Below are 20,383 nucleotides of genomic sequence, written 5' to 3'. Positions count from 1 at the left end.
TGACCGATCCCATATCGGTGGATTGGTACGGACAGTGATAAAATTGTAATACAATCATTTTTTCAAAGGAAACAAGGGTATTTCTATCCGATATGAACCAAAAACGATACCGATTCCTAAAACCCTGATTCTGATAGTATATGTTAAAAGTAGTGTGAACTTGAAAGTTGAAAATCTTCCCTACCCAGCATATGAGCATCTACTAGGCTTCCAATCCACTGGATCTTTCTTTTATTCAGAATCTTTTTTATTCTATATTTTCTACAAAAGAAAATATAAGTTTGATTGTCCTCCCCGGTGAAAATGAGACTAGGATTGTGATGTGTAATATTGGAGCTTTTAAAGCTTCTGGTCATGATGGTATTCCAGTTATTTTCCTCCACAAGTATTGGGATAATTTTAAAAGTAATGTAATATCTTATGTCCATAATTTCTTAACTAATGTGTCTCTTCATTTGGCTCTAACCACACCCTCCTTTTGTTAATTCCAAAAAAAGAGAATGTTGATCGAGTGGAAGATTTTAGACCAATAAGCTCATGTACAGTTACTATGAAGATTATCACTAAATTGTTTACTAATCGGCTCAAACATGTCCTTCATAAAATTCTCTCTCTTTTCCAGGTGGCCTTTGTCAAAGGTTGACAAACTATTGATAATGTTGTTATTGCCCTTGAAACCTTGATTTCTTTAGGGGACATAAAGGGGTAAGCGGGGTTGGATGGCTCCCAAGTTGGACATGTCTAAAGTACATGGCCCATAAAGCCCATAAACCATTTGGAACCCAAAAATGGCCCATTTGGGCCCAAAAAATGAAATGAGAAGAAGTACACTGTCTACGGTGCCGTGGATAGTGTCCCACGGCACTGTGGAGGGGTCCCACAACTCACATGTACTTTTCCACGATGCTGGGACCACTTTGGACATCAGCCTGATGACGTCGCCCACGGCACCGTGGACATGTTATCTGGCCAGGGGTGGGGGTCCCCCTCCCCTCTAGAGAGGCTCCTCGGGTAGGGAGACCCTCCTTAGGTGATTTCCACCTCCTTTTTCTCCCTTTTCACCCTCTTTCCCCCCTCTTTCTCTTGTGAGTGTGTGAGTGAGTGAAGCCCTTTCGGCGTGGGCAGATCCTTCGATTACCCATCTGAATTTAGAGCGATTCCGCTCTTAGAGTTTGTTATCCCATCAGTGCATGGATAACAAGCGAAACCCCCCGTTACAGACGTTATTTTGTCCATTTGTTTGCTACCAAACTACTTAGAAGAGCCGTTATTCTGCCCAAAAGGAACTGACGTCGGTACATTCGCCCGTCTCCCCTGAGCCAAGGGAATACATCTACACAGGTAAAATTACTGCATTTTTCTTATTGATTCGATGTAGTCTTTCGTTGTGTTATTGTACATTTTGTAGATATAATGTTGTTCATAATGGCATAATGTGGCATACATAATATCCCCCATCCCCGTAATAAAAGGGAGAGAATATTCATCATTCTGTAGCATCTATTACAGAGAGACCGGTTTCAGCGGGGCGAGGTGGGTGTCTAACACCTTCCCATACTCGTAACCTGACTCCTTACCCGAACCTCTGGTCGGACCATATGGAGTCATGTAGCCCTATTCTGTTCACAACGGGTCGGGCTACACTTAACGGGTCCTAGGCCCTAACCCTAGGTGGTGACTTCACATCATTTTTGTATATTTTGATGTATGACCCCAATCCCCCGATATCATTCTTATACAATGACAATATTATCCATATTAATCCATCTGTAACCAAAAAGGCTGTGGAAACCTCGTCCACTGTGATGACCATGGTACTTATAGTGGTGACTTCACTGGGGATTGAGTGGATGAATGTCCACTCGAGGTCAAACTCTCTAAAGTAGATGCCACTGACTAATGACAGAATATTCTCTCCGCATTTTTGTATAAAACCAAAAAATATAAAAAAAAAATATAAACAAATATAATAATACGTGTGTGGATAACCCCTATGTGCACTAACCGCATCATGCATAGTGCTCGAAGTGAAATCAAACGGCGAGGGTACTCCCTGTCGTGCTTTATCCCCAGGGAGGTGAGGCACGTCATACTAAGTACTCTGAGATCGGGTGATAGCCACTTCCTGTACCACTTATTCGCACACACACACTGCAGGGGAACCCCTTTTACCCCCGTAGTTAGTCGTTGGACCATGAGTAGTCATAGGTAATTCGCGGCAAAGCTACAGCCCTTGTTATGTACTACACGAGTTTAGAATCACCAAGCGAGGGTATTCACTAGTGTGTTGTGGGGTGCTTTAGCCACTCAAAAAAGGCACTAGCCTGATTACTCTAAGACTGTGTGACCTACTCTCCAGGTGTATTAAAAGAACCACGTGCCTGCAATTCGTGACCACGAGCGATAGGTATATCGGTTTTGTCAAGGGTGACCTTATTCTGTTCTATTAAAGCCTACCCATTACATGCATCATGTAGGAAAATATACCATATATGAATAGGGTACGACACAAACTAACCCTTCTTAGCTGTAAGAATGACCGAGTTTAGGGTCGCTTGGTGATTAATCTGGCCTCAATACTAGACGCCACCCAAAGTGAGGAATTTCATAGTCCCGCGATGGTCCCTCGAAGAAAAATGGAAGCCCACTTCCATGTGATGGAACCTTACATGTCCCTCGAAATAAGGGCATCTTGTGTTGACTCCAGACATGATCATCAAGAACCCGACAACTAGGGTCTTTATTTTGTTTGTTTATTGTTGTTTCCAAAAAAAAATTGCTTTGGCGACAATGGCATTCAAAGTATGGTCTGAGAGAACTTCTACAATATCAGAAGTTTTGATAACAACTTCGATTATTTGAGCCAAATAAAATACAAAAAAAAAGGATAAAAATAAAACACAAAAAAAATGATAAAAGTAAAATACAAAAAAATGATAAAAATAAAATACAAAAAAAAATGATAAATATAAAATATAAAAAAAATGATAAAAATAAAGTACAAAAAAAATGATAAAAATAAAATACAAAAAAAATGATAAAAATAAAATACAAAAAAAATGATAAAAATAAAATACAAAAAAAATGATAAAAATAAATACAAAAAAAATGGAAAAAAAAAAAGAGAATAAAAAAAAACTTGAACTCGATTGTTTGATTTTGAAAGTTTTTTTATTCAATTAAACTTTACTCTTAGTATCTGAACTAGGACTTCTCTTTTTCGTAGAGGCACAATTCCATACCAAAAGATAAAAAAATAAAAAAAGCCGTTCTCGCCAGTCTGGGCCCGACAAGATGGAAGGTTGATCCAAGCCGACCCATTGTCCTTTTCAAGTTTCCCATCCTCTTCCCATTCATCCAGTTCATCGGCTGAGATATCACTTGAGAGCAACATGGATCTAAGGGACGATCACCTATTTGAAAGTCACATAGAACACCAAATAGAGAGATTGCAAACAGATATGGCAGAAGTGCGACAACTCGTGACACAATTGTTGCAGTTAGTCCATGAAATTTCCAAAAGAGGGCCCGTTTTTGGATCCACAAAACAAAAAGTAAGAAGAACTACCTTTGTGACTCCCAAAACTTCAAGCACCATGAAAGAAGGAGATGACAGTCGATTTGCGGATCCCCCCGAAACTGAGGTGGAAAAGAAAATAAGAGAAAGGGTTGAAGAGCTTGAGGTGGTAGTCAAAGACAAGAGTGAAGAAGAAGGTGAAGAAGAATTGGTGTTCTTCCCCAAAGGAAAAATCCCTGAAGATTTCAAGTGGAATTTGGGCAAGTTCGACGGATCAGGCGACCCTAGAGCTCACCTCAAGATCTTCGCCACCATTGTCAGATCTTGTGGACTTATGAGAAATCAGTGGGGACAGGCCTTTCCGTATTCTCTGGCAGGATCCGCATCAAAATGGTTGGCTCAACTGGATCATACTCAGACCCGATCATGGGCATCTGTGGTCAAGGCCTTTATAAAGCAGTATTCATATAATATTGAGATGGACATCACTAAAAAGGAGCTAGAGACTTTGCTCCAAGAAGAGTTTTCGAATTTCATCGAGAGATGTATGGAGAAGGCTGCAAAGATATGGAATTATCCCACAAAAAAGGAACAAGTTGAGATCTTGCTTAAAAATCTGACATTCGATGCACTCATGACCACTGGGGAGAAGATGGAAGATAAGATCTTCAAGGAGCAACAGATAATGATCACAGGGACCACACCTCTGATGATCCAGGTGGAGCTGAAACTTCCCAAAAGAGCCTTCAACTTCGGAGGGATGACGCCATCACTGTTGTTCATCAAGCTCGAAAAGAAAGGAATAATTGACTCGGTTCCCCCTAGGCATGTGGATCTGAACAATCCACCTAAATGGTACAAGTCCAAACTTTATTGTCACTATCATGACCAGAGGGGGCATCACACGGACAGGTGCATATTCCTCAAGCATGCGATTCAAGACTTGATCGATGATGGCAAGGTCAAACCTCAAGCTGACCAACAATCAATGACTACAAATCCTTCGCCAACTCACGGAGTGGACGCGTTGTAGGAGGATTCCAAACAAGGAGATCTCACCCTTTTGATCAAGCCAATCGCAAAGAAGAGGAAGGGACAGCACCACAGCTCCTCATATAACCTCTGCAAGGATCCATAGCAAACTGAGCAAGGATGATGGAAAAATTCCACATTGTTGAGTCTAAAGTTGTAGCTAGCTCTAATGTAGTCCTGTTTAAGTTTGTCTCTAAGTTAGTAGTTTCCTTTCCCAAAGGAGGTTGTAAACTTCTAGTCTCTTGAGTCCGTCTGTACTCCCCTTCTTATCATGAATAAAATTGTTGATTTCAGTATTGCTCATCTCCTTCTTCTTCTTATTCTTCTAAGGACGATAATATCTTTTAACATAGCAACTTGTTAGAACAACTGGAGCAAAGAAAAGCTCAACCCGTCCGAGAGGACATCCATCTGATAAATCTGGGAACTGACCAATGCCCTCGATTAAACTATGTTTGACCTGATTCCTCTCGAGGGATACGTAGGCAACTCGACATACCGAGTACGGTCTCCAAAAAAAATCAAAAAAAAAAAAATAAACAAGAGAGAAGGGCATTGTGTTAGTCCATTCCATAATCCCGCCAACCGGCGTCCCCTGTAAATACAGTAAATCCCGCCATTTGGCTTTTAAAATCTGACTTATAATGTACCTAGGGTTGTTAGGGGCTGGCTACTAGTTGAAGACTCATTAACGTCCAGGGTGCTAATAGGATCCTTGACGCAGGGATTACATGAGGACCGAAGGAGAAAGGGGAATAGTTATGGACCCTCCGCATTTGTGCGAATGGTCCAATGTTGTTGGACGATCTCAATTTGTTGATACTTGGTAGAATCAGATAAATGATGGAATCCCCGGTTGCATGACTTCCATTTTGAAAAGGTCAAGATAGCCCCACCTCTGGAAGAATGTCGGGCTTGCATCTCCTTAAGGAAAGTCGTTTCTCTCGGTCATGAAGAAGGGGCAACTTTTCAAAAAAAACTTTGGAAGATTCCTTCATAATGGACAGTCCCAGATAGGGTCAAGACTGGAGGAATCACCTCTATGCTGCCAAGCAAGAAGGGAAAACACAGGAATGTTCAAGAAATCCAGTGGGACTGTCATCAGAGATGCCAGGTTGCGACTACGTGGGATTCATGGGTTGACTCACACCAGTTTAGGGCCCCCTCTTTGGTGTCTCTAAAATCAGAACAGTTTAAGCTGAAGAATTTTAAACCTCCAGAGGCCTTGACTCAGAAAATAGTGATTCTACTATCAGATACATGTTGCAAACAAGTGATGTCAACTTGATGTTTAATTACCTTTTCAGTATCCATATACTTGAACTGGTTATCAATAAAATTTTGTGCCTCTAGGGAAGAGAGAAGCCATTGTAATATATTAAGTAAGTACAAAGTCATACAAACAATAGGTTGTTCTTTAAAAATAAAAAAATAAAAAAATTTGTGACCTGAAATAATCCTCTCTGACTTATGTAAAGCACAATTCACATCAAAATACTTCTTGTTACCCGCGTGAGCCCGTTATGACAATAGGCTAACCCGAATTGGTCCGATCCAATCCAGAGGTGTTCAAAACTTCCCCTTCTCCACTTAACATCATGAGGTAGAGTTCAGTCAGATTTTTTTTGGACAGAATCACCATGGATTCGTTAGGCAATGATCCACCCGAAGTACAGTTGGGTCGACAAATGGACCAATTACAGGCTGAGATGGCAGAGATGAAGCAACTTATGGTGCAAATCTTGCAAACAGTACAAGACATTTCCCAAGGAGGCACAGTACCTACTCTTGGGGAGCCGGGGTCTGCTCAACCAATGACCCCCAAGGTAACCCAGACAGTGTCTAGGTTACCTGCCAAGATTTTGATGGAAGAAGAAGATGCCGTGATCAACGCAACTCAGGAGTATCCCAAGACTGAAAGGGAGCGTATGATGAGGGAGAAATTTGAAAAGCTTGAAATTTCTGTCAAGGACACAGTTCGCAAGGAGCCTGAAGATGACTTGGTGTTCTTCCCTGAAGGAAAGATACCCTAAGACTTCAAATGGAAATTGGATAAATTTGATGGTTCAGGTGATCCTAAAGCTCACCTCAAAATCTTTGCTACAGTGGCTAAATCTTGGGGCCTCACAGAAAATCAAATGGGGCAGGCTTTTATCTACTCACTTGATGGACCTGCTTTGCGATAGTTGACACAGTTGGATCAGGCGCAGACTCAGACTTGGTCACTGGTGGTGAAAGCCTTTATAAAGCAGTACTCATACAACACTGAAGTGGATGTCACACGGAGAGAGTTAGAGACACTAAGGCAAGACCCTACTGAAGGGTTCTACAATTTCATTATGAGGTTTAGAGAGAAGGCCGTAAAGATGTGGAATCGTCCGACAGAAGCAGAACAAGTGGAGATGATCCTGGAGAATCTATACGGAGAATATCACGATTGCCTTTACTACCAACACCTCAAGACTTTTAAAGAGCTAATGGCCGTAGGGAAACGAATTGAAGACAGATTGTTCAGAAAAGCACATGGCCAGTATAGCCACATAATGTAATATCAGAGCCAAAATTCGGAGGTGAATATGGCAAATTCAAGACAATGTGAGTTCACCGATTTTGGGTGGCTAGGTCTCGTATATATGCTGAATTGAAGAGACTAGGACTTTTGGGCACAATTCCTCCATGACCAGTCAGGGATCCCCCACCATCTTGGTATGACCCAAATCAATATTGTACTATCACACCCAAGAGGGGCACCCCACTAATGAATGCATTGCACTCGGGCATGCTATCCAAAATTTACTAGAAGCAAAAAAGTTCAAGTCAGGAGCAAAACAACAGTCTGTTAATTAGATAATCAATGCCCTCGAAGAAGATTTAGAAGGGTTTGATCCCACCTCTTTGATCCAAGCTTTGCCGGTTCCTTCAGAAGAGGTATTGATAGGTCAAAAGTTTCCATCAACAAGGTTCACCCAGAATGTTCATGAATCCTCTCTTCCTTTAACAACCAATATAACCAAGCTGAATGGGTCCCAACGGTCATGAAAAGATCAAGGAAAAAGAGGTTTTGGTAGGATTGTAATCTCGGATTGACCTTTTACCTTTCCATCTCCAAGAACAGATCATGCATTAGGTCTTACAATCAAGGAATGAAGATTCCCTGGATTTGTTTCATAAAATTACTCTCCTTAACCGTGGGAATGAAGACCTCTGAGGACTTTCTATCCATCCAGATTATCCTTTCTTCAATATCTTCGGGATAAGAGACCTCTACCAGTTATCTACTGAAGCCCTTTGTTTCCTTTTGTACCTTTGCGAAAGATATGTGGTAGCATTCAGCTTTCATGTTCCAGAATTATTGACCTATATGAGTCAGGACGAATTGCATCTAACATTTGTTCCTCCTCTGTCAAACACAATGAAATTCCTTCTTCGATTTCAGACATAGACTCAATGGTTCGAGCAATTATTTAGTTGTGCAAAATGGAATGTCCTCTATACCCTCCACAATCCATATTGGATACAGGAGTCGTGAGAAGAACCAAATGTAAATCTGATCATGCGTCGACCTCACTGCACCTTTCATTTTGGTACAACATTCAATTTGGTAGATTTCTTTAATAGAGGATACAGAAGGGATGATTGGGAGAAGACCAGAAATCATTTGTGTGAGATTAACGAAGTTCTTAAGGAGCAGATCCCTCCAAGTTTATGGGAAAATCCTTTTGATGCTACCACCAGTTTTAAAAGGGAATACTTCTTTTACATTGCCAGCCTGCAAAGTGGTAGCATCGCCTAGGAAAGTTCTCTGTATTCCTCTGACAAAACGGGGGCAGACACTGATTAAGGACATCACTGTTGCCCGAAGGCGTTATACTATGGTCATTAACTTGATGAGTATTAGTTTCGTTGGCTGACTTAAACTGGATCCAATACCCAGCTCTGGTTAGAAGGGTATTTTTTATGGTACAAACTGCACAGTCCTGTGACAAATCAATGACAGTACTTCACTCTTGTGTAGACAGGATCGCACTGAAGACATCATCAGGTTTGCATCCCTTAGGGCTTTAGATCTTTTCATTCAGTCAAATTTTCTTCTGTAAACTCATCCACTGTGTTTTCCACAGTTATCAATAAATATGGTTCTTTCCCATCTGTATAGCAGTTTGTGATGATTTCATGATTGTTGGTAAAAAAATAATAATAATAATAAAATACCCATTTTTCTAATGCCAAAGTCTTGATGGTCAAAGATTTGGAGCTTTTCATACATCTGATCCCCTTCCAGCAAGCCGGAAGCCTAGATGAAAATTTCATCTCATAAAGCCTGTTAAGGGAGGCCCCGTTTGGCCGCTAGTCATCTCAAATAAATCCCTGAGATAGCAAAATCCTCTAGTCCCCCAGTTGTGCCTTAGCCTTTCCCTTTTAATAAAAAAACTCACTTTGGCCCACCTACACCTCATTATCCATATATCATCTTGTTCATCAAAATGTCTCATTGGCTTCTAGGGTCTAACCGAAAAAATTCTCTCGGTGGAGTAAGATGTCACAAGGGCAATACGTTTCAGAAGGATTTAAAAAAAAAAAAAAAAAAAAAAAAAAAAAAAAAAAAAAGAAAAAAGAAGGAGTCTTCACAACCAAAATTGGGTCAATCTCAAAAAAAAAAAAAAGAGAGTTCAAAAAAAAGAGAGCCAAAAAAAAAATTTAATGAGAGCAAAAAGAAACAAGAGTTCAAAAAAAAGGGAGAGCCAAAAAAAAAAAAAAATGAGAGTTGAAGAAAAAAAACAAGAAGATGATGCATTGGCTCAACACACTGCAAATAATTGGAGCACTTAGATCATGGGGCAAAATAGCCATTTTTCCTTCGTAGACAATATTGTCAAAATTATCAAGGGTGAAATTACCAAACTTTTCAGTTGAAACATGGGAGGGATTGCCAAACTTCTCGATTATATTTCTAGAAAGAAGGAATTCCCCGACAAGTTCAGTTACCAGAATCTTGGTAGAATTTTGGGAGCAGAAGTGTCAAGTCATGGTTGGACCCTAGGGGCACATTTGAGCCTCTACCATCCTTTGGAACCTAGTCCTAAGCCCCATTACAACCTAGTAAAGCCCTCCCAGGCCAATTGATGATGAGACTCTCATCCACAGCTTCGAGGTCACTCGACTATGATGGAACTTAATTTTCAAGGCTTCGACATTAAGATACCTTTGTCCTGAACTACGTTCGACCTGATCCCTATTTGGGGTACGTAGGCAACTTGATGAAGTAATAATCAAGTTCGATCCTCCCACATGTACAGTTTCCCATTCGTCCATATTCAACTTTTCATTTTGGCTCACTTGCATCATATCTATCATATTTCTACTTTTCCCATTTCCCACTAGTATCCCTCTCTCTTTGATGCAATCCAATGGTGTAAAGAAAAAAAAAACACGTCTCTACAAAGATCATGAAGATTTATGGCTTATGAAGAGATGATTGGGGGATTAAATGCCAGCAGCATTGTACTCACCCTCTCAACAATTAAGATGACCAGAAGAATTAACTTATCGATGGGGCAATCTCTATCCAAGATAAGAAGGACAAAGGAGCATAAGGAAAAAGATTTGTTTCCTTAGGGCAATCCACCAGGCAAGAGCATATGAAATTAAAAGGGCATGTTGTCCATGAGGATCGAATCCCAATCATGAGGAGTCTCAGCCTAAAAGACGAAATGACCGTACAAGCAGAGAAGGATGATACTGTCTGGGATAAAATGCCATGACTCTCCATGAAGGAAGGGAAGCGTGACTTATCCATCTATCTTGTTCATACACATTCCTTCAATTTATCCTTTGACTCGCTCGGTCAAAAGTTCACCCAACACCCGTCCGATGTTGGCCAATCAGTGTTTGTCAAGTCTACGTGTGTAACGGGGATGCAAATAATATGCCTATATGGAATTGTGCATTATTGAGTCAGAATGTGAATAACCATAAGTTTTCAAAATAAATTTCTCTCACAAATAAGATTGTTTCTTTAAAATATATATATATAAAATAAAATAAAATATTTGAGTGAATCTCATATTTCTTTACCAAAGTGTTTTTTTTTTGGGGTAACGTATAATTGTGCACTAAGCTTTTGTGAAGGACAAGTGTTGTGCAACTCAAAAATGGAGAATATCTGGTAAGTGTCTAGTGTTGTATGTGATTACTTTTCATTTGCTTGTATTGATTACTTGCATAGGGTTGGGTTTTCCTTTTTGCATAACATAATTTGCATTAGGACTGTGATTCCCTTTGTATGCAAATAAAATAATACAAAATATATATATATCAAAAAATAATAAAAAAAAAGATAATAAAAAATTATTTGTATAAGATTGTTCTTTTTGTTGCATTTTGGATCATACTGCAAACTACCTGAGTTTTAATGGTAGACTTCTTTGCCATTGTCATCATGGATCTGTGTGCATAAGATTGCATTTTCCTTTAAGCATTCCAGTACTTTGATCATGACAGCACTCATGTACTGTCCGATTTTCATCATCATAGTACCCATGCACTACCTGGCATCTAATGGTATACATGTTGGATTGCTTTTCCATTTTTATCATGGCTACACATGCATAGGATTGCATTTTCCTGGCCAATGTCTTGATCATATACCCTCTGAATTTTTATTTTCGTTGTACCCGCGTGCAACCTACTCATCCAATCATGGCAGAACTCATATATAGTCTGGTCTCTAATAATTTAGTTCCATCAGACTCTCGGACGGTTTCAATCATTCCTGCACTCACGTGCAATTGGACTATCTGATTACTGTTGAGTTCATGTACAACTCGAACTCCAATCATTTGGCCCCATATACAGTTTGACGAAGTCCTTAATCACTTCTGCATTCATATGCATTTGGTTTTTCGGATCACTGTCGATTTGATCTTTCGGTCATACCAGATTCAGGTATGATTCAACCATACCTTTTAATGAATCCTGCACTCTCGTGCAATTTTGATCTTACTTACACTCGTGTACAGGTTGATCAGTCATTAATTCTTTTGATCCCACTATACTCGCGTATAGTTTGACGACTTTGCAGATATTTTAGTCCTCACCACACTCGTGTGAAGTTTGATCACCCCCATGAATCTTTTGTTCTCCGATTGACCTGTCATCTAGTTCTCCTTGTACTCATGTATAAGTTAATCACTGACTCTTCTGATCCTCACTATACTCGCGTGTAGTTCGATCACCCCATTAATCTCCGGTCTCTGTTGTACTCATGTACAGATTGACCCATCATCCTAATCCCCTTTGTACTTGTGTACAAGATAATCATTGAATTTCCTGATCCCATGAATCTTTCAGTTTTCGATTGGCCTGTCATCTAATTCTCCTCGTACTCATGTATAAGTTAATCACCGACTCTTCTGATTCTCACTATGCTCGCATATAGTTCATGGATCTTTCAATCTTCAACTGGCCTATCGTCATGATCCTCCCTGTACGCGTGTACAAGTTAATCATTAAACTTTTTGATCCTCACTATACTCGCGTGTAGTTCGATCATCTCATTAATCTTCAGTCTCTATTGTACTCGTGTGCAAATTGACCCATCATTTGATCCTCATTGTACTCGTGTACAAGATTGATCCATTATCTAACATATTCATGTGCAGTATGATCACTCTATGCATCTTTCGGTCTTCGACTGGCTTATCATCATGATCCTCCTTATACTCGTGTACAAGTTAATCATTGAACTTTCTGATCGTCATTATACTCGCGTGTAGTTTGATCATCTCATGAATCTTCAGTCTCTATTGTACTCGTGTGCAAATTGACCCATCATTTGATCCTCATGGTACTCGCGTACAAGATTGATCCATTATATGATCCTCCTTGTACTCATGTACAAGTTAATCATTAAACTTTCTAATCCTCACTATACTCGCGTGTAGTTTGATCATCCCATGAGTCTTTCAGGCTCCATTGTACTCATATATAAATCGATCCTTTTTAGTCTAAACCCATGGATAATTTATCATCCAAATCATTATTTTATCTGGCCACTACCGGACTCATGTATGGTCTGATCATCGTGATCTCTTGACCACTTCTGCACTTGCGCATAATTTTATCATCGAACCATTGTTAAAACTCGTGAATGGCTCATTCTCTAGTAAGCATTTTAGATGAGATCCGTCCCTCACTGAAACCATATCTTTCCCTCAGAATGACTAGAGTGTGTCGTTCCACAGGTCAGCCAGATCGGCTATAAGTACATCATACCATTGTCTTAGATTGATCGAAGAGTGGCTTTCCATGTACCATCATCGACAGAATGATGTCTATACCCTGCGAGCACCTTCTCTGCGCCACAATACTTCTTTGGCATCAGGAGGCTCTTATCCTGTAGAACAAAGAAAAAACCTAAAAGAAAAATATTTTCAAGAAAGGCCCTGAAAAAGGGGAAAAACCCTAAATGTTGAGGAAAAGTTCTCATACATAAACTCCAATCATACTAAATCTTATTCAAGATGTTAGCGCCAAGATCAGTCGAGTCCTCTTGCTCCTAACCAAGCTCAGTCGAGTCCTCTTGCTCCCAATCAAGATCAATCAATCAAGTCCCCTTGCTTTTAAGATCAATCAATCGAGTCCTCTTGCTTTCAAGATCAATTGAATTCTCTCAAATCAAGATTGAACGGTCTAATTCTTGGAATCGATCAAGTCATCTTAGAGTCCTCTTACTCTCAAGATTAGTCAAGTCCTCTTGCTCTAAAGATAAATTAAGATCAATCAAGTCCTCTTGCTCTCAAGACCAGTCAAGTCCTCTTGCTCTCAAGATGAATCAAGTCCTTTTGCTTTCAAGATGAATCAAGTCCTCTTGCTCTCAAGATCAATCAAGTCCTCTTGCTCTCGAGATCAGTCAAGTCCTCTTGCTCTCAAGATAAATTAAGATCAATCAAGTCCTCTTGCTCTCAAGACCAATCAAGTCCTCTTGCTCTCAAGACTAGTCAAGTCCTCTTGCTCTTAAGACCAGTCAAGTCCTCTTGCTCTCAAGATGAATCAAGTCCTTTTGCTTTCAAGATGAATCAAGTCCTCTTGCTCTCAAGATCAATCAAGTCCTCTTGCTCTCAAAATCAGTCAATTCCTCCTGCTCTCAAGATAAATTAAGATCAATCAAGTCGTCTTGCTCTCAAGACCAATTGAGTCCTCTTGCTCATAATCGAGATCACTTGACTCCTCTGACTCTCAGATAAGATTTTTTATGAGTTCCCTTGCTTACCCTCAAGACCCCTCTCAGTGGGAAATGGACAGATATAGACCCATTTTGGTCATTACGAATCTTCGTGAGATTTAGTGTTTTCGAGTTTTCTTTTCATCATGATTAACCGCCTGTTTTTTTAGCAACTTTGCCTCCTTTGAGCAAAACGTCAACAGTACATGCTCTTGGTGCCAAAATTAGCGGGTCTTTCATCTTTAGCCTTCAGCTAATGGCATAGGCCTCGGCCAAAGAGGGGCAAATCGTAGACACCATTTTTTGTCACCACCTTTGGCGAGGATGACAATGGGACACGGACGATGGGCAAAGCGTTCTTCTTCCAAAAAACCCAAAAAGTACAAGGCCCATAAAGCTTAGAAACCATTTGGAACCCAAAAATGGCCCATTTGGGCCCAAAAAATGAAATGAGAAGAAGTACACTGTCCACGGCGCCGTGGACAGTGTCCCACGGCACTGTGGAGGGATCCCACGACTCACATGTACTTTTCCACGGCACCGGGACCACTTTCGACGTCAGCCTGATGATGTCGCCCACGGCATCGTGGTTTTGGCCTCCATGGCATCGTGGAGATGTCCACGGCACCGTGGACATGTTATCTGGCCAGGGGTGGGGGTCCCCCTCCCCTCTAGAGAGGCTCCTCGGGTAGGGAGACCCTCAGGTGATTTCCACCTCCTTTTTCTCCCTTTTCACCCTCTTTCTCTTGTGAGTGTGTGAGTGAGTGAAGCCCTTTCGGCGTGGGCAGATCCTTCGATAACCCATCCGAATTTAGAGCGATTCCGCTCTTAGAGTTTGTTATCCCATCAGTGCACGGATAACAAGCGAAACCCCCCATTATAGACGTTATTCTGTCCATTTGTTTGTTACCAAACTACTTAGAAGAGCCGTTATTCTGCCCAAAAGGAACTGACGTCGGTACATTCACCCGTCTCCCCTGAGCCAAGGAAATACATCTACACAGGTAAAATTACTGCATTTTTCTTATTGATTCGATGTAGTCTTTCATTGTCTTATCATTTGACTGTATATTTTGTAGATATAATGTTGTTCATAATGGCATAATGTGGCATACATAATATCCCCCATCCCCGTAATAAAAGAGAGAGAATATTCGTCATTCTATAGCATCTATTACAGAGAGACCGGTTGCGGCCGAGCGAGGTGGGTGCCTAACACCTTCCCACACTCGTAACCTGACCCCTTATCCGAACCTCTGGTCGGACCATATGGAGTCATGTAGCCCGATTCTGTTCACAACGGGTTGGGCTACACTTAACGAGTCCTAGGCCCTAACCCTAGGTGGCGACTTCACATCATTTTTGTATATTTTAATGTATGACCCCAATCCCCTGATATCATTCTTATACATTGACAATATTATCCATATTAATCCATCTATCGCCAACAAGGCTACGGAAACCTCGTCCACTGCGACGACCACGGTACTTACAGTAACCTTTCGTACATATCTATGACGAGTGGTGTCTTATTGAGTAAAGTAATCGTCCGGGTCATTTCTACTCGACCTATCTCCATTTAGTAGGTCACAAATATACTCATCCCATCTCTTCACAATGTCCTCATCCCTTACCAAAACTCTTCCGTCGTCAACCTTTATACACCGCACCTGATCGAACTATCTACTCTTCCTTTCTCTCATCTTAGCTATCTTATAAATAGTTTTTTCTCCTTCTTTTGTGTTTATTTTAAACACTCCTATCCCCTCTATTTGATGGAATTGACGAGAGAATCTCTCGTGTACGGATTCCTTCCCCTATAAATTATTTGACACCTTGAGGGGTATCAATAAGAAAATCCCTTTTGTAAATGAAATTAATGAGTAGAGATCAATGGAATGTTTATGGTGGTACGTTCACTTTTTCATTTCTTATAATGCTCAAGCTATCTTTACAATACCGTTTCATTCTTCATCATTTAATAACATATGGTTTTGCCCCCTATCCCTATCTAGTATGGTGGCTACCCCCTTGGTTGCTAATTCTCTTGTTAAAAATGATTTGGGTATTGTAGGAAGAGAATTTGGAAACAAATGTGGAAACTAAAGGTGAACCTTCCGTTCAAAGAGTTTTCTTGGTAAAAGTTGATTGATGATTTGGTTACGAGAGATAAATTAGTTAAGTTTCTTGCTATTGATGATGTTTTCCTTCTCTATAAAACTGAAAATGAATCACTTTGACATTTATTCTTGTACTTTCTCTAAACATGTTTAAGTGACAAGACCATTAAGATTACACACAGAATATCTCCAGGGTGCTTCCTTTCTTGATGTGTTTGACTCCTTAGTTTGTTTTTTCAACCTATCTAACACTTGTTTGTATCGTATTTTATCTATTGCAGCTATAACAATGTTTTTTTATATGGTTATATTGAAATAAGTGTAGTTTTTCACAACCAAATCCCACCTCTTTCTCACATTGTTGATATTATTTATAAATGGCCCACTAATTCAATTCTACTCTCGATATTGATTTTTCTTCAACTGGCACCTCCATTGAACCAACTTTTATGTCTCCTTTAGAATACTCCATTACCAACAAGAGATCACCCAATTCTTATTTGTGATGGTTGTTTGAATTTGGTCTCATATAATAGTGGTTGGGCTTTATTGTCTTTTTTAATTCAGAATTTCATTCTGTTTCTTTGAGTTATGGCATTTCAAGGTCTATGTTGCATCAAAGGCTTTTGTGCCAAGTAGTGGAAAAAGGATATCGAGAGGTAAAAGTGTGGGTTGACAACCCAGATTTATGCAAGTGGTTGATTTGAGGGAATCAAGCCAGGTAGATTTGGGACTTGTTTGGCATTCTCCTTACAGTTTATGTTTTTTTTTGTTTTTTTTTATTAGCATAGTTGTAAATATAACTGTAAATTTGAACATGTATGAGGATGATGTAGATGATTTTTTGTTTTAATTAATTTTACTTTTATTAATCTCATAATAAAAAAAGTGAATATAAAAAACCCATTTTATATAAAGGGAAAAAGACACTAACTGGTCTCACAGTTAGCGTGGTTCTTACGTCTAGGTACAAACCAATGCCTTTGTACACGAAAAAATCATTCAGTCTCCAATGAATTCAAAAATTGCATCCAAAACAATGCCTTTGTGCATACTTTCATTGGCTACCATGCTGGTGCAAGGGCTAAATGACCCGTTAGCGTTCTCTTACTCTTATATAAAATAGAGCACCTTTAATGCACTATTATTGTAGGTAGGTGCTCTCATATTGTGAATTTAAAGTGCATATGTCGTAGGTACTTAAATGGTCTACCTTTAGGCTTTATGGCCCTTAGTATAATCAATAAGGGTCTGTTTGTTTAGCGAGTACAATTGGGGTAGGAAAAAAAGGGTAGAATAATTTTGGCGTTTTCCATTAAACCCCAAAAAGCCCACTATTTTGTCTGCATGGGTGGGGAAATAAGGACTAAGGAGACAATACTTATTAACTGTAAGACTTTGTCTGGTGATATGATGCTAAATTTATTCCACCCCACCTGGTGGCTAAGATACCAATCTAACGCTTGGCAATGAGACTTGAAAATGAATTTAGAAATTCCAGTTAAAGAGCAGTTTTAAGCGCCAGTCAAATCGCTAGAGCTTCGCTAACAACAATGGATGTGGGGAATAGGTGGTCTGATACTGAACAAATCAGGTTGAAGTACTCATCAAAGTTTCAAAAACGGAATCGAGAATCGAATTGGTAAGTGCTAATTCTTATTCGAATCAGCCAAAATCGATCAAAATCGGTCAAAATCGATGGGAATTGACTGGAGGTCATGATCGATTCGGATCCAAATTGACTGATTCATCGACCTAATTCCTTATTGCCGATTATTAAAACCGTAATGTTCATCAAGTAGAATGCAATACCTATTACCTTTTGATTTGAGGAGAAAACCGTATCAAAGAAAATGAAATGGCAGGTTAGTATCCTACTGAAGGCTGAGAATAAGCAATTCGGCTCTCCTCTAGCTGTGGCGGGAGCTGGAGGTCCAGCCCAGCCAAATGAGAGGTGTTTGGGTCATTTCATAGGCAGGCTCTCCTGTGAAATGACCAAACCCCCCTGTTTTGGTTGGGCTGGATCCTCCAACTCCCACCACAGCTGGAGGAGAGCCAAATCCGAGAAGAAGGGTAGGAGAAACCTAGGACTCCGATAAAGACTGTTGCGTCAAGAAATCGTCGAGCGGTCCTGCGAGTGTCGTCACCTGCAAAAGGACTAGGGGGTCACCAGAGAGAACCGATGTGGTTCCGGCCTAGGGCTCTCCGATGCCAAAGTGAGATCTCCTGAGTAAACAGATGAATAGAGATTATTCAAGATGGGTTGAGGGTGTGAGATACCTCCTCTTTTATAGCGGTGCATGGCAGAGTGGAGAGTCCCTAGTTGATGTGGAGTCTTCCTCGTAGATGGAAGAGTGAACTCCGGAGTGGATAGAGTCCCTGAGTTCCAAGGCTCCTCCCTGGTTGGTTGTCTTCCCGTGAGACTTAGTGTCCCAGTAGGGTTGTCCTTCTTGACGGATAGATCTTTCTACGTGGTAGATAGGGTCCCCGGTGCTTCAATCCATCTTGGTTACGCAAGTGGTAGGTGAGGGGTCGGAGCCTTCGTGGTGGTGTGTATCTTGTTGGCAACGTGGTGATCATGTAGTCCAGCTCAAACTTGCACCCTGTCGAGGTCCCAACTCTTCAGTGGATAAGGCCTGAGAGGGAAGGATGTACAAGTCAACATTGGCCCAAGGGGGATGACGCCCAAGTGTGGGTGACGCCCTAGTGGGTGGCACCCAAGTGTGGGTGGCGCCCAAGTGTGAGTGACCCCCCAGTGGATCTCATACTGTCAGTGTTTGGGTGATCTCCCCGCTGTTCCAGGACACATGGTATCTTCTGATAGGTTGGGATGATTTGTGGTTCATCATTTGCCCCCCACTCTCTTGGAACAATGTGCTCACGAGAGTCCTCCATACACTTGTAAATTATCCAGGGGGTTGGTAGCAAATAATTTCTCTCAGGGGGTAGGTCTACGAATTGGGGGGTGAGGGAGAGGTTGTGGGTTCAAACCTCTCCTCTCACATCTTTTTACCTTTTATTTTTTATTTTTTTATAGAGATACACATTCTCCTTTTCCCGATTCACTTTCCATTTCCACTCATTTCCTTTTCTCCTCTTGTCTTCTTCCTTTCACTTTTTTGTCTTTTGGCTATTCTCTTCGCCTTGTTTTTTGTCCCTCTCTTGGTGTGCCCCCCCCAAGTGTTTGTCACATGTCCTCCTTTGCCCATTAGCCTTGGAACTTAGTGTCTTGTGGCTTGCCTTTGTGGTGCCTTGTGGCTTGCCTTTGTGGTGCCTTGTGGCTTGCTTGTTCATTGCCATCCGGCGTCCGTTGCGCGCCCGCTTGTCTGACATGCCCGTCGCGCCCATGGACCTGTCATGCCTGTCGCTCCCTATCCGTCACGCCCGTCGCGCCCCTTGTGCGTCACTCCCTGTCGTGCCCGTTCGTGCATCGTCGCGCTCGCCTTGTCACTGTCACGATCACAGTCCAGGCCACGGTCACGGTCACGGTCACGCCCGTCGGTCGTCGTCACGCTCGCCTTGTCACGGTCCCGGTCTCTTGGTCATTTTTCTCTCTTCTTTTTTTTTTTTTTTTTTTTGAGGTGTCTTTCTCTGATCAGTTCACATGTTGGTGGTTACAGGTTGACATCCCTCTTCGGGCATTGGAGATTTGTTGCTCTGAGTAAGTAGCTTGATCCCTCCTTCTTCATTCATGTCCTCTCCTGATGACTTTGATTCGGCCACGGCCCTGCTTCAGTCTCCTGGGGGTTCTTTGTCTAGGTCGTCCTCCCCTGCGGGTACTACCTTGTCACTGCCCTCTCCCCCTGCCAGTGATGGGGAGGAGGAGGTTCCTAGAGGCTCTACCTCTGGTGTCAGTAGGGGTCGCAGGGTTCCCCGTGCTTCGTTTGGGGACCCTCACAGTATGTTGGCCCAGACTGCTAGTGTCTTGACCGCCTCGGACCTAGCTTCCATCCGTCATGAGTTCCATATCTCTCCCGAGATCATTCTTCGTGTCCTCGATCCTGACGACAGTGGCTACTCCCATAGAGCAGACGAGGTTTGCCGTTACCGTGTTTTCTTCACCTACAATCTTTGTCTTCCCGTCTCCCGCTTTGTGGAGTTGGTCTTGGAGCACTGGTGCCTTACCCCTGGGCAGGTGGCGCCCAACTCATGGCGGATTATTTTAGGAGTGCATGTGTTTTTTGCCCAGGCGGGGTGTGTCGCCACTGTTCCCCTATTTTCGTACTTCTATAAGCTGAGGAGGGGAGATGGCGGGTGTTACCACTTCACCCATCGTGTTCCCAAGGGGGCTCTTGCTACATTTGATCCTATTGCGAGAATTACCAACTCGGTGAAGTGCTGGAGGGATTACTTCTTTTTTGTTACGGTCCCTCGATGTGCGTTGCGGTCTACCTGGGAGGCCGTTTATATCAAGGGGGTGAACCGCCCTCTTGCGCTGAGTGACTCTGAGCTCTACACCCTCCGGCAGTGCCAGGGACGTGATCCGTTCGA

Source organism: Telopea speciosissima, chromosome 9, assembly GCF_018873765.1.
Source record: "Telopea speciosissima isolate NSW1024214 ecotype Mountain lineage chromosome 9, Tspe_v1, whole genome shotgun sequence".
NCBI classification, from domain to species: Eukaryota; Viridiplantae; Streptophyta; class Magnoliopsida; order Proteales; family Proteaceae; genus Telopea; species Telopea speciosissima.
The sequence above is the reverse complement of the archived record's forward strand: the minus strand, read 5'-3'. Positions refer to the sequence as shown.